Source organism: Heptranchias perlo, chromosome 24, assembly GCF_035084215.1.
Source record: "Heptranchias perlo isolate sHepPer1 chromosome 24, sHepPer1.hap1, whole genome shotgun sequence".
NCBI classification, from domain to species: Eukaryota; Metazoa; Chordata; class Chondrichthyes; order Hexanchiformes; family Hexanchidae; genus Heptranchias; species Heptranchias perlo.
Window position 1 is genome coordinate 5,577,376 of NC_090348.1, and position 14,164 is coordinate 5,591,539.

Below are 14,164 nucleotides of genomic sequence, written 5' to 3' on the forward strand. Positions count from 1 at the left end.
TGTCATCTCCTAGAACCAGCCTACAGGGTCATCCAAAAGCCCAACCACGCAGTAAATGTCATTCGCTACCACAATGTGCCATACCATGTATGCTGTATTCTATGAATGCAATGTATGACAATGAGTTGTAACCAAAAAATATAAATAAAGAAATGATTTTTCTCAGGGGCACAACCTTCTCCAATGGCTGGGGTGGATCCATGCAGGCCAGCAGGAATTAAACTGCATTGCTGCCCTTTGCAAGTTGGGTTTGAGTGCTTCAGCCGCTCGCTCTGCTGTGACTGAAATAAATGGTGGTTCCCTCTGACCCAAATGTGTCGGTATTAGGACCACTTTGTTCACTTTACTGTTGAGTTCATGGCTACCACAGCAAAATGAGAAAGCAAATAGGGCGTAAAACCTTCCGAGTTAACCCTATGGTTCCCTGCCGTTGATACCCCTTCTGGTTTTTTTGTTGTAACAATTCCTTTATACCCAGTTGATAAAACTTTCTTTCCTGTTCGTTCATCCTCAAGGTGCTAACTCATGTCAGGTTACCAATTCATTGGCACCTGCAGTCCTCTAGTACTTTGTCCAAGTGTCCATTTTTCATGTACAATCCTAGGACAATGGGCTTTAGCAGGCTGTTTGATAGCTGATCCTGCCCACATCAGTGTCCACAAATGTACACTGAAGTAGGAACTCCGGTTGATTCCCTCCCCACTAGTCCATGGCTGTGTCCCTAGAATTGCCCAAACTGAGATCATAGTATCATAGAGCACAGAAGCAGGCCATTCGGCCCATCATGCCTGTGCCGGCTCTTTGAAAGAGCTACCCAATTAGTCCCACTCCCCTGCTCTTTCCCCATAGCCCTGTAAATTACTTCCCTTCAAGTATTTATCCAGTTCCTTTTTGAAAGTTACTACTGAATCTGATTCCACCACCTTTCAAGCAGTGCATTCCAGATCATAACAACTTGATGCATTAAAAAAAAATGTTTCCTCATGTCGCCTCTGACTCTTTTGCCGATCACCTTAAATCTGTGTCCTCTGGTTACTGACCCTTGTGCCACTGGAAACAGTTTCTCCTTATTTATCCTGTCAAAACCATTTATGATTTTGAACACCTCAATCAAATTTCCTCTTAACCTTCTCTGCTCTAGGGAGGACAACCCCAGCTTCTCCAGCCTCTGCACGTAACTGAAGACCCTCGTCCCCGGTACCATTCTAGTAAATGTCTTCTGCACCCTCTCTAAGGCCTTAACAACCTTCCTAAAGTGTGGTGCCCAGAATTGAACGCAATACTCCAGCTGAGGCCTAACCAGTGTTTTATAAAGGTTTAGCATAACTTCCTTGCTTTTGCACTCTATTCCTCTATTAATAAAGCTAAGGATCCTATATACTTTTTTAACAGCCTTCTCAACTTATCCTGCCACCTTCAGAGATTTGTGTACATACACCCAGGTCTTTCTGTTCCTGCACCCCCTTTAAAATTGTACCATTTAGTTTATATTGCCTCTCCTCATTCTTCCTATCAAAATGTATCACTTCACACTTCTGCGTTAAATTTCATCTGCTATGTGTCTGCCCAGTTCACCAGTCTGTCTATGTCCTCCTGAAGTCTGTTACTATCCTCCACATTGTTTACCACATTTCCGAGTTTTGTGTCATCTGCAAACTTTGAAATTATACCATGTATACCCAAGTCCAAGACATTAATATATGTCAAAAAGATAATCTAACTCGGCACAGTCCAGGGATCAAGTCTGGCACCTTCCTCATTTTAATGGCTCAGTAACTTACTACGTGCTGCATATACCCACTGAGCCATCAGAGGACCCCGCTTGATTACCCTTTCATTTATATTTTAATTCCCCCCTTTTGTGTTTTTTTCCTGCAGAAGTGCATTAATACTGTTGCTAATGCTGTATGGGTATAATTGACAGCAGTGTGAGAAACTGATCTTGTACAGAGTAGTTTGGAAACTGAATAGTTGTTATTATTTAAATGTACAGATTATGTTATGATAAAAATATTTTACTTCCCTATTTAGTTAAATGTGTACCTGGATCAGTGATAATTTTTGCCATCACTCACTACATAGTGGAACAATCTATTTCTCTACACTGTTTTCCTACCTTAATGACACATTTTATGCACACAGCATAAAATATCAAAATTTATGTTACAATGAACATCACTAACTTTCAACAGATGGTCCACTGCAGTAGCACATCTCCTGGCATCTCAGCAATTTAATGCGGGTCTGCTATGCAATGCAGGGATATAATTAAAACGTATATCCCACCCCTTTATACATTCCACTAACGACGGCAATGTGAGATGAGGGTGATGCTCATGCTGCTGTAGACTTTGATAGAGAAGGAGATGACTTACATCAGCCTCTGCCTCCCCTGTTGACGATGGAATTGCCCAACAATCTAATGTAATGTGGACTTAATAGTAAAATGGACCTAAACCATAACACTCAAACAGATATTCTGAAACCATCACTAGGTCAAATCAAGCTTCAGTAGCAGGCAAATCTCAGAAGGAGCTCTGCCTTAGGTACTGCAATGCTATACTTAGAATGCCACAGCTCAGTCGGTAATTTGTTACTTCTACTGGGACATACTCCACAGCTGTACCAGTCAGTGCAGCTGTTTGTTGTTATTCCCATTAAAATGTTATATTTAATAAAATGATAATATTCAACTTTGCATATATTTGAGTAAAACTGCATTGATTTCATAGGGAAATTCACTTAAATTCATTCTTTGCAGGGGAGAAAAGTCAAAGGGAGGTACTTACATATTCTTTCTATGTTACGGCTATGCATGGTAACTTCTTTATGGCCCTACTATGTGATTCACAGTGGTGTAATACTTTTATTCTATTTATTGTGACTCCATGTTCTATTTCCTTCTCCTGTTTGTAAATTGGGAGTGAGACACCCCATTTCTAAAAGTATTTTCTCTCCTTGATTATTGGGGTCTCACGTTTGTTGAGAAGGTGGCAAGGTGATTTGCTCCCCCTCTATTCTGTTCTGAAACCGAGCAATGGGAAATGTACAGGACCAGCCTGGGAATTCACTGCTGCCCTTCATTTTCCATCCTAGTGGCTCGACGGAGATCAGTGTCTTAATGTATGGGAATTGTGGACACGAAGTTGTGTCCCACCACCCTATGGCAGGCCATGTTATCAACAGGGTGCCCTAATTAAACATTTTTTAAGACATAAGGCATAAGAAAAAGGAGCAGGTGTAGGCCATAAGGCCCCCCCCAACTATGCTGGGCTGTGGTCCCACCACGCAACCTACAGTACCTTACCCAATTGGCCATTCTTCATTAGACAGTGAAGAGCAGGCTATTTGACCATGGGGAGCAACACAGCCAAGCCTGATCCTCTTCTGCCATGATGCACTTTTCATCAGGGGTCACTGAATAACAATCAGATGTGAACCGAGTTGATTTTTCCCCCTCCCTCGCTCACAAGTCAATTGCAGCACCCCTACTGCTGAGATCAGCTCAGAGTGGTAATCATTTTCAAATTAAAAACACATAAAATAACATTTTTGAGAGCTCTGTTAGAAATTATTAAGCTGGCAAAGGCACTGTTGAGTGTTCAACTTAATCATACAGAACAGAACGGTAACAGGCTTAATCCCAGTCTAGCTGATTTTACGCGGGGCAGTGATTGGGATTGACAATTGGTGCCTGTGCCCCGGACTAGACAAAGAGTGGGTGGGGGAAGGACTTGCTGGGTTTCCTCATTATCCGGGGGCCCTTACAGGAAAGTGCATGCAAATGGATGTCAGGTAATGATAGGATTGCACTGGGGTGTGATGCTCCCTGTGGGCAAATAATTTGTCGATACGGACTGTCTAAGTTCACAAATGAAAAAGAGCCAATTGAGTGAGGTTCTGGATGCTGGTCGGTGACCGGAGAACTACCAGTATGAGTCAGTGCCTTCAGGTTGGTTGGGGGAGGGGGGGGCGGAGGAATTGTAATTAAGAAGGCTGTATGAAAATATAAATATTCTATGCTGGTGACTACATTATGTATTCATTGAGTCATTGCTGTGCCAAGAGAAGCAGCTTTTTTTGCCAAGGCATTAAAGCAAAAGGTAGCATTTTCTCCTGTAACTACAGTACTGTTACTTCCTCTGTCGCCACATCCAAAAAGCTTGAAAGGTTACATTGCTGCTACTGTTGCACTGATCTACATTTTTCTATCAAAAAAAAACATCAGCAAATTCCAGATTAGTGCTTGATGCAATAGTTTCTTTACATGGTTGTTGGAACATGGAATGCTTTGCTACAGGAAGTGGATGAGGCAGAGACCATTGTAACTTTTAAAGGTAATTGGATAAACATTTGAAGCAGAGAACATAGGGCTATGGGGAGAGAGCAGGGCAGTGGGATTAGTTTTGGATTACTTCAGCAGATAGTTGGCGCACACGATGGGCTGAATGGCCTCCTTCTATGCTATAAACCTCTATAGTTCTTTGGTTCTAAGAGCTGATGTTATTGCACTACATGACCTGCTCTACAGTTAGATCTGCTGTCTCATTCCCTGCTATCCATATCCTTCTTGGATTGTAGGATGGAAGCACAGCTCAGATAGTCTGAATGCTACCTTATTATTCAACCACGAGACATAATTTAGCAAAATTGAAATGGATGCCTCAAGCCAAGCCTTCCTCCTTCCTCTACACTATGCAGCCAAGGTCAGGAAACTCTCGGAGATATCAGAATCTGAACAATTGTCAAGGCTAGAATTTAAACTTAGGTTGCCTAACAGAGTTCAAATCTGGCCTCATCACATTACAGCACTCACTCACTATCATTCTACAATGATGCACTAATTCCTGAGGTCAGAATGCCTTCTGGGCATTTTTGTACTGTGAGTCAAATTAGTGCAGGTCAGGAAGTCTCAAGAACGCAGCTCTCAAGATGGAGATGATTATTTCTGTGTGTCAACTGAAGTATAATTCTTCAACAAACAGAAGATCAAATGGAAATCTTCCAGTGCTAAAGTTGCAAATTATCATCATCCCCAGCATCTACATGTGCGCTTCCAGCTGGGATCATTGCACAGTGATCAGTAGGAAACACCGGCTGTTTACCCCTCTATCCTGGGGACATTAAAGTCATTTATCGTATCCCCAGGACTACCCTAGTAGATATTAGCTAAAAAAAGTATCTCCTCTGGAAATAAGTATTTGCCGATATATTGGGCTGGAATTTGCTGCCGTTATAAATGTGCAAATCGGCCAGCAACTTGTGGCGAGAAAGAGCTACCTGTGAATAGTGAATCGCCACATGTTGCTGGACGATTTGTGCCACTCCGCCAGTAGTTTTGCAAAAACGGCATCTCGTACTTAACCTCCTCGTGATTTTCATGAAGTTGCTGCATTAATTGTCCATTAAACTCACCACAGAATGTTAAGTTTAGTAATTAACAGCATAAGTACCCTTGTTAATGACTGCCAATTAACCTCTCTGGCCTAGAAAGTGAACAATTAAAAGTATGGAGTCTCATTCCTTCAGGTAATGAATTGTTGGAGATTTTAAAAATGACAAATTTTAAATTTAAATTTTAAAAAATTTACGTTTCCTTTCTGTCTTTTTCTTCTCTCGCTCTTAATCCAATCTTTCTTTCCCTCTCTTTATTTCTCTTTCTGTATTTGATTTGACATTGAATTCACCCACTCCAATTCACCCTCCTTCCTCTCTTTATTTCTCAATCCTTTAACCTCATTGGTTGGTCCCGTCGTTCACCAAGGTCCCAGATGCCCCCTTTCTCTCGCTGCACTGTTATCAGCTCGCACTTCCACCAACTTACAGGGCAAAAACATGTTGAGCTCAAGTGTGCAGGAAAGAGTCTCAAACTAACCGGGCATGCCATGAGATGCCCCGCTCCAGCAAATTCCGGCCTATTATGTACGATATATCGAGAGTTTCCCAGTCCATTTCACACTAAACAATTCTCTGTTATGCCTACGTTCGTCACACCTGGATATTACTTTTCATAGAATCATATGAAAGGAGGCCATTCGGCCCATCGAGTCCGTGCCAGCTCCATACAAGAACAGTCCAGCTAGTCCCACTCTCCCGCCTTATCCCCGTCGCCCTGCAAATTTTTTCCTTTCAAGTACTTATCCAGTTCCCTTTTGAAGACCATTATTGAATCTGCCTCCACCACCCCCTTGGGCAGTGCATTCCAGATCCTAACCATTTGCTGTGTAAAAAGGTTTTCCTCATGTCACCTTTGGTTCTTTTGCCTATCACCTTAAATCTATGTTCTTTGGTTCTTGACCCTTCTGCCAATGGGATCAGTTTCTCTCTATCTACTCTGTCTAGACCCTTCATGGTTTTGAATACCTCTATCAAATCTTCTCACAACTGTCTCTATTCCAAGGAGAACAACCCCAGCTTCTCCAGTCCATCCACATAACTAAAGTCCCTCATCCCTGGAATCATTCTAGTAAATCTCTTCTGCACCCTCTCTAAGGCCTTCACATCTTTCTTAAAGTGCAGTGCCCAGAACTGGACACAATACTCCAGTTGTAGCCAAACCAGTGTTTTATAAAGGTTCATCATGATTTCCATACTTTTGTACTCTATGCCTCTATTTATAAAGCCCAGGATCCCATACTTTTAATCCAAACAGACTTCCTAACACTAAGTACCGCTACTGCTCCTCCAAGCTCTGTCTTCCAGTTCCATTATTCTTGATAGTGGTGCAAGTAAGCTTGAGTTTCATTTCACTTGCTTGTATTCATTTCCCGTTCGCCCTCAGGCTATCAGGTAAGTTTTACCTATAATTGATTTTACTTTTATTTGCTGCCTCCTGTGTCTTGGCCCTTGCCTCCTGCCAAATTGATAGATTTATTTTTTTCTTCCTGCATCTGTCTTTTACTTTTATTCGCATCTTGGGCTCCCACCGCCTATCACTCCTGAGCCTGCTTCCTGCCACCTGTGAGCCACCTGTGGACTACATCCCCCAGCCTGCTCCACAATATCCCCAGGCCTGGATCCAATTTACTGGTTCCTGTCTGTCCTAGCCGTCATGTCAAGTGTGCTTTCTGCACCACCCGGGCCAGAACCTGGCACCTCCTTCTTTCCTGCTCTGGCTTGCCTGCCACTGCCCCAGCCCTGCTGCCGGATCATCACTGGTTTTCCCAGCCCTGAGCTGGAAAATGTGGACTTCAGTTTTGATTGTGCTTACAATATATTCACTAACATGATAGGCGCAGTGAGTGCTTTCAAAACTAAACTGATTGTTGCCTAGCTCAGTGCTGGAAAACTGGTGAAGGTGAGGCAATAGGCCTGGTGGCAGCTGCAAAAAGCATTGTGGTATGGGTGAGGGGCAAGGAAGGGGCAAATTAAGTTGGGGGCAAGAGTGCGAAAGTGAAGAAAGAAGGATAAGGGGATTGGCAGGAAGATGTATGGGGAAGGGTGAAGAGGGAAGTGGGTTAAGGTAAAGTTGGGGATTATAGGGCAATAGATGCAGACAAACTCAGCAACCAATTTGCACACATGAAGATCCTTCAAACAGCAGTGAGATGAACGACCAGTTCATCTAATTTTGGTGGTGTTAGTTGAGGAAGTACCAGGCCACTGCGAAAATTCCCTGCTCTTCAAATAGCGCAATAAGATCTTTAAACTCCGATTTAGCCATTGGAAGAAGCAGGCTGGCCAAAACCTTTGTGTATTATTCTGTTTTTTTAAAAAAGAGAATGATGCCCTGGTACATTGGCAAAATAACTGATGTAGGTTCTCAGGAGATGGTTACTGCAAGGTCAGGCACAGAGGGCAGCTGTCTACTATGGGTTTGGACAGGATGGGAGCTGGCTACTGCAAGTCCAGATGAGGTGGAAGCCGACTACTACAGGGTTGAGATGGGTGGAAACTGACTACAGGGCTAGTTCGGGCAGGGTGGGGTCTGGTTACTACAGAGCGGGGTGGAGGATGTGGCGGAAGCTGGCTACTACAGATGCTGGGAGCTGCCTCCTGCTGAGTTGGACAGGGCAGGAGCCGACTACTACATGGGCCAGGTGGGACAGAAACTGGTTACTACAAGGGCAGGTGGGGCAGTGTGGGAGCCAGACACTAGAGGGTGGTGAAGGGCAGGAGTTGGTTAATACAGGGTCAGGTCAAGCAAGGTTGGGACATGAGCATTGCTGGGTTGGGCAGGATGTGAGCTGGCCAGTACAGGGATGGACAGGAGCTGGTTAGTACAGGCCAAGGAGGGTGGACAAGGTCAGATAATGCAAACTTTGGACAATGCAGAATAACCCACTGCTCACGGTTTGCATTAAATTAAAGTTGGACAATCTAGTTTGTTTAAAAACTCAAGGGTCTTCAAAATTATGGAGTTTCTTTATCCAACTGTTAAATCACAACAGAGTGGTGCACATATTTACTGTTCTGTGGGGAAAAACCTTGGTGATACTTTGCCTTTCAACGGCAATCCACAAGGAAAAGTTTAGAGCAGTTATGGAAAAGGACAAGGAACAATCAAATGTGAAAATACTCAACTGGAGGAGGGCTAATTTCAGTGTGTTGAAACGGGATCTGGTCCAGGTGGATTGGAATCAAAGCTTGGCAGGTAAAACTGTAAATGAGCAATGAAAGACCTTGAAAAGAGGAGATAGTTCAGGTACAGACTAAACATATTCCCATAAGTGGGAAAGGAAGGGCATCCAAAGCTAGAGCTACCTGGATAACTGAAGATATAGAGGTTAAAATGAAATAGAAAAAGGAAGTTTATGATAAATGTCAGGCTCATAACACAGTAGCGAACCAAGCTGAATACAGAGAAGAACTGAGAAAGGAAATAAAGGGGCAAAGAGAAAGTATGAGAATAGATTAGCAGGAAACATAAAAGGGGACCCATAAATCTTTTGTAAACATATAAATAGTAGAAGGGTTGGGCCAATTAGGGACCAAAAAGGAGATCTTCTTGCGGAGGCAGAGGGAATGGCTGAGGTACTAAATGAGTACTTTGCATCTGTCTTCACTAAAGAATTGTAAACAATTTTACAACACCAAGTTATAGTCCAACAATTTTATTTGAAAATCACAAGCTTTCGGAGGCTTCCTCCTTCCTCAGGTGAATGTGGAAAATTTTTCCACATTCACCTGAGGAAGGAGGAAGCCTCCGAAAGTTTGTGATTTTCAAATAAAATTGTTGGACTATAACTTGGTGTTGTAAAATTGTTTACAATTGTCAACCCCAGTCCATCACCGGCATCTCCACATCTTCACTAAAGAAGAGGATGCTGCCAGTGTCACAATAAAGGAGGAGGTAGTAGAGAAATTGGATAGGATAAAAATAGATAAAGAGGAGGTACTTAAAAGGTTGGCAGCTCAAAGCAGAAAAGTCAACTGGTCCGGATGGGATGCTGAGGCAAGTAAGGGTGGAAATAGCAGAGGCTTTGGCCACAATCTTCCAATCCTTCTTAGGTATGGGGACGGTGCCAGAGGATTGAAGGGTTGCAAATGTTACACCCCTGTTCAAAAAAGGAGGGATAAACCCGGCAACTACAGGTCAGTCAGCCTAAAGTCAGTGGTGGGGAAACTTTTAGAGTCCATAATCCAGGACAAAATTAATTGTCGCTTAGAAAATTACAGCCAACACAGATTTGTTAAAGGAATATCGTGTTTGACTAACTTGATTGAGTTCTTTGATGAAGTAATGGAGAGGGTTGATGAAGGTTGATGTTGTGTATATGAACTTTCAAAAGGCGCTTGATAAAGTACCACGTAATAGACTTGTAAACAAAATTGAAGCTAATGGGATAAAAGGGGCAGTGGCAACATGAATACAAAATTAGCTAGGAGACAGAAAGCAGAGAGTAGTGGTGAACAATTTTTTTTTCAGACTGGAGGGAAGTATACAGTGGCGTTGCCCAGGAGTTGGTATTAGGACCACTGCTCCTTTTGATAAATATATTAATGACCTGGAGTTGGGTATACAGGGCGTAATTTCAAAGTTTACAGATGACATGAAACTCGGAAATGTAGTAAACAACGTGGAGGATAGTAACAGACTTCAGGCGGATATAGACAGACTGGAGAAACGTGCAGATGCAATTTAACACAGAGAATTGCGAAGTGATGCATTTTGGTAGGAAGAATGAGGAGCGGCAATATAAACTAAATGGTACAATTTTAAAGGGGGTTTAGGAACAGTGAGATCTGGGAGTGTACATACAAAAATCTTTGAAGGTGGCAGGACAAGTTAAGAAGGCTGTTAAAAAAAAAGCACCCTTGGCTTTATAAACAGAGGCATAGAGTACAATAGCAAGGAAGTTATGCTAAACCTTTATAAATCATTGGTTAGGCCCCAGCTGGAGTATTGTGTCCAATTCTGGCCACCATACTTTAGGAAGGATGTCAAGGCCATAGAGAGGGTGCAGAGGAGATATACTAGAGTGGTACCAGGGATGAGGGACTTCAGTATGTGGAGAGATTGGAGAAGCTGGAATTGTTCTCCTGAGAGCAAAGAAGATTAAGGGGAGATTTAATAGAGTTGTTCAAAATCATGAAGCGTTTTGATAAAGTAAATAAGGAGAAACTGTTTCCAGTGGCAGAAGGGTCAGTAACCAGAGGACACAGATTTAAGGTAATTGGCAAAAGAACCAGAGATAAGGAGAATTTTTTTTTTAAACACAGTGAGTTATTATGATCTGGAATGCACTGCCTGAAAGGGTGGTGGAAGTAGATTCAATAATAACTTTCAAAAGGGAATTGGATAAATACTTGGAAGGGGAAAGATTTGCAGGGCTATGGGGAAAGGACAGGGGAATGACTAAATGGATAGCTGTTTCAAAGAGCAGGGCACAATGGGCCGAATGACATCCTTCTTTGCTGTATCACTCTATGACAGTATGAAAGCTGGTTGCAGGTTTTAATAAAAGGTCAGTTACGTGGATAGACTGGAGAAGCTGGGGTTGTTCTCCCTAGAGCAGAAAAGGTTGAGAGATTTGATAGAGGTGTTCAAAATCATGAGGTGTCTAGACAAACTAGATAGAGAGAAGCTGTTCCCATTGACGGAAGGGTCAAGAACCAGAGGACACAGATTTTAGGAGATTGGCAAAAGAACCAAAGGCGACATGAGGAACAACTTTTTTACTCAGCGAGTGGTTATAGAATCATAGAAAATTTATGGCACAGAAGGAGGCCATTCGGCCCATCGTGTCTGCGCCGGCTGAGAAACGAGCCACCCAGCCTAATCCCACTTTCCTGCATTTGGTCCGTAGCCCTGCAGGTCACAGCTCTTCAGGTGAACATCCAGGTACTTTTTTTAAATGAGTTGAGGGTTTCTGCCTCTACCACCCTCTCAGGCAGTGAGTTCCAGACACCCACCACCCTCTGGGTGAAAAATGTTTTCCTAATTTCCACTCTAATCCTTCTACCAATCACTGTTGGGTCAATTTTAGGATGGCCGAGCAGGTGCATTGGGGGCTTGTAAAATCGGGGAATCCCGGAGCGGGTCAGGAGCCCGGCTCCAACCCGCCCACTTCCGGGTTCCCCAGTGACGCATTTGGGTGCGCGCGCAATTTAAATACTTACTTACCTAGTTGAGGTCCTTGACAGACCTCATTGACAAGAGATTTTGGCAGGGGTGGAACTTTCAAGTCTTCTCATCATGTTTCCTGTGCTGTGGGAAACACTCCCTGTTTAAGCAGAAGTGTTTCAGCCAGCATCCAGTGGGAGATGCAAAGGATTTTTTGACAGTTGGGGGGAATATCTCATTTATTGCAGCAGGGCACTCTGTCACTTCAGACAAAGTTTTGGCTGCAACACCTTTGTCTTTACACTCAAAATTATTAATTTATACCCTAAAATTTGCTGTGCAAACGCACTTACCTACTTTGCGGACCTCCTCAAACTCACACCGTCAGGTTCGGGGGGGGCGCCATGGCTGCATTCATCACTTCATCCTAGGACGAGCAACATCACCAGCCTCGCCAGGCACGCCGTCCACCTCCGACACGTGGAGCTCCACAACACAGTGCTGCGCCACAGGCACCCGCACAAAATAGTCGTGCAACTACACATACACCTACTGTGGGATGACCCAATGGGTGGCATCAAGTGTGGGTGTTCATGGAGAACCTCATGAAAGGGACTTATTGCACAAGCCAGTCAAGAATGGCCAAGATGTGGCAGTAGTGGTGACAATATAATATTTAATGTGAGTTGAACCAAAATCAAATATAAATAAAACACATGACAAACCGTCAAACACCCTTGTACATCCCCTCACAAAACCTTTGCCTTACGCTTCCTACTAATCATACGTGATGCATCCCCTGTGGCTGCAGCAGAGGTAGAGGCAGGTTGGGTGAGGGTGACCGTGAAAGAGTTGCATCAGAGGATGAGTATGAGACAGAGCCATGAGATTGTATGAGGATTGGGTTGAGTGGTAGTGGTGGGATGAGTACCGGGGAGGTGAGTAAGTGCAGGTAAGTAGAGGATGAGGTTTGAGTAGGTGTGAGGAGTGATGTGACAGAGTAGTGTTGGCAGTGCAGAAGGAGTTGTGGGGTGGGGGCGGTGATGTGGAAGACGGAGTGTAGGAGAATAAGTGTGCTCACTTTGGCTGACCTAGTTAGGTCATTGAAGCGCTTCCTGCACTGTATCCAGGTGCGGGATATGTGCTGGTGCTGCTTACCTCCTCTGCCACCTCGATCCAGGCCTTCTTGGTGGCAGAGGCAGGCCACTTCCTCCCGTCTGCCAGGTAGAAGCTCTCCCTCCTCCTCCTCCTCCTCCTCCTCACCCCATCCAGTAAGAACTGGAGTGAGGCATCATTAAACCTGGGAGCAGCCTTTCCCCTGGGCTGCTCCATGCTGTAATTTTGGCTGTTTGCTGCAGGAGCAGCATTGGAGGACTGCCCCTTTCAATAGGACTCCACCAGCTAACAGCCTGTGATGCTGGTGCGCAGTCCGCCCACTGCGCAGGTTTCCAACGGGAAACCCGGAAGCCAAGGTAAGTGGCTTCAATTTACTTGCGATCGCGTGGGGATCCTACCGATTTTACTGGGCGGGTTACCCACGCGCCCAGTCGACCCCCCGCCGCCAACCCGCCTCCCTGGTAATATCAGGGCCTCTAAATCTATGCCCCCTGGTTATTGACCCCTCCGCTAAGGGAAATAGGTCCTTCCTATCCACTCTATCTAGGCCCCGCATAATTTTGTACACCTCAATCAAATCACCCCTCAGCCTCCTCTGTTCCAAGGAAAACAATGCTAACCTATCCAACCTGTCATAGCTAAAATTCTCCAGTCCTGGCAACATTCTTGTAAATCTCCTCTGCACCCTCTCTAGTGCAATTACATCTTTCCTGTAATGTGGTGACCAGAACTGTACGCAGTACTCAAGCTGTGGCATAACTAGTGTTTTATACAGTTCCAGCATAACATCCCTGCCTTTATATTCTATGCCTCGGCTAATAAAGGAAAGCATTCCATATGCCTTCTTAACCACCTTATCTACCTGTCCTGCTACCTTCAGGGATCTGTGGACATGCACTCCAAGGTCCCTCACTTCCTCTATACCTCTCAGTATCCTCCCATTTATTATATATTACTTTGCCTTGTTTGCTCTCCCCAAATGCATTACCTCACACTTCTCCGGATTGAAGTCTATTTGCCACTCTTCCGATCTGTGTGTCATCCGTAAATTTCTTAATCATGCCCCCTACGTTTAAGTCCAAATCGTTAACGTATATCACAAAAAGCAAAGGACCTAGTACCGAGCCCTGCGACACCCACTGGAAACAGCCTTCCAGTCGCAAAAACACCCGACCATTACCCTTTGCTTCCTGCCACTGAGCCCATTTTGGATCCAATTTGCCACATTCCCTTGGATCCCATGGGCCTTTACTTTTTTGACCAATCTGCCACATGGCACCTTGTCAAAAGCCTTGCTAAAATCCATGTAGACTACATCAATTGCGCTACCTTCATTGACCCTCCTGGCTATGATCTGGAATGCACTGCCTGAGGGAGTGGAGGCAGATTCAATCGTGGCTTTCAAAAGGGAATTGGATAAGTACTTGAAGGGAAAAAAAATTGCAGCACTACGGGGAAGGGAGGGGCGGGGAAGTGGGACTAGCTGGATTGCTCTTGCAGAGTGCAGGCACGGGCTCAGTGGGCTGAATAGCCTCCTTCTGT

The 14,164-nt window shown here is 44.2% G+C and overlaps 1 long non-coding RNA gene across 1 annotated transcript in view; it reads right to left on the reverse strand.

Annotated features, from left to right (window-relative positions):
• LOC137341528 (uncharacterized) overlaps positions 1-14,164 on the reverse strand; it is a 40,300-nt gene that overhangs the window by 25,149 nt on the left and 987 nt on the right. The window lies entirely within an intron of this gene.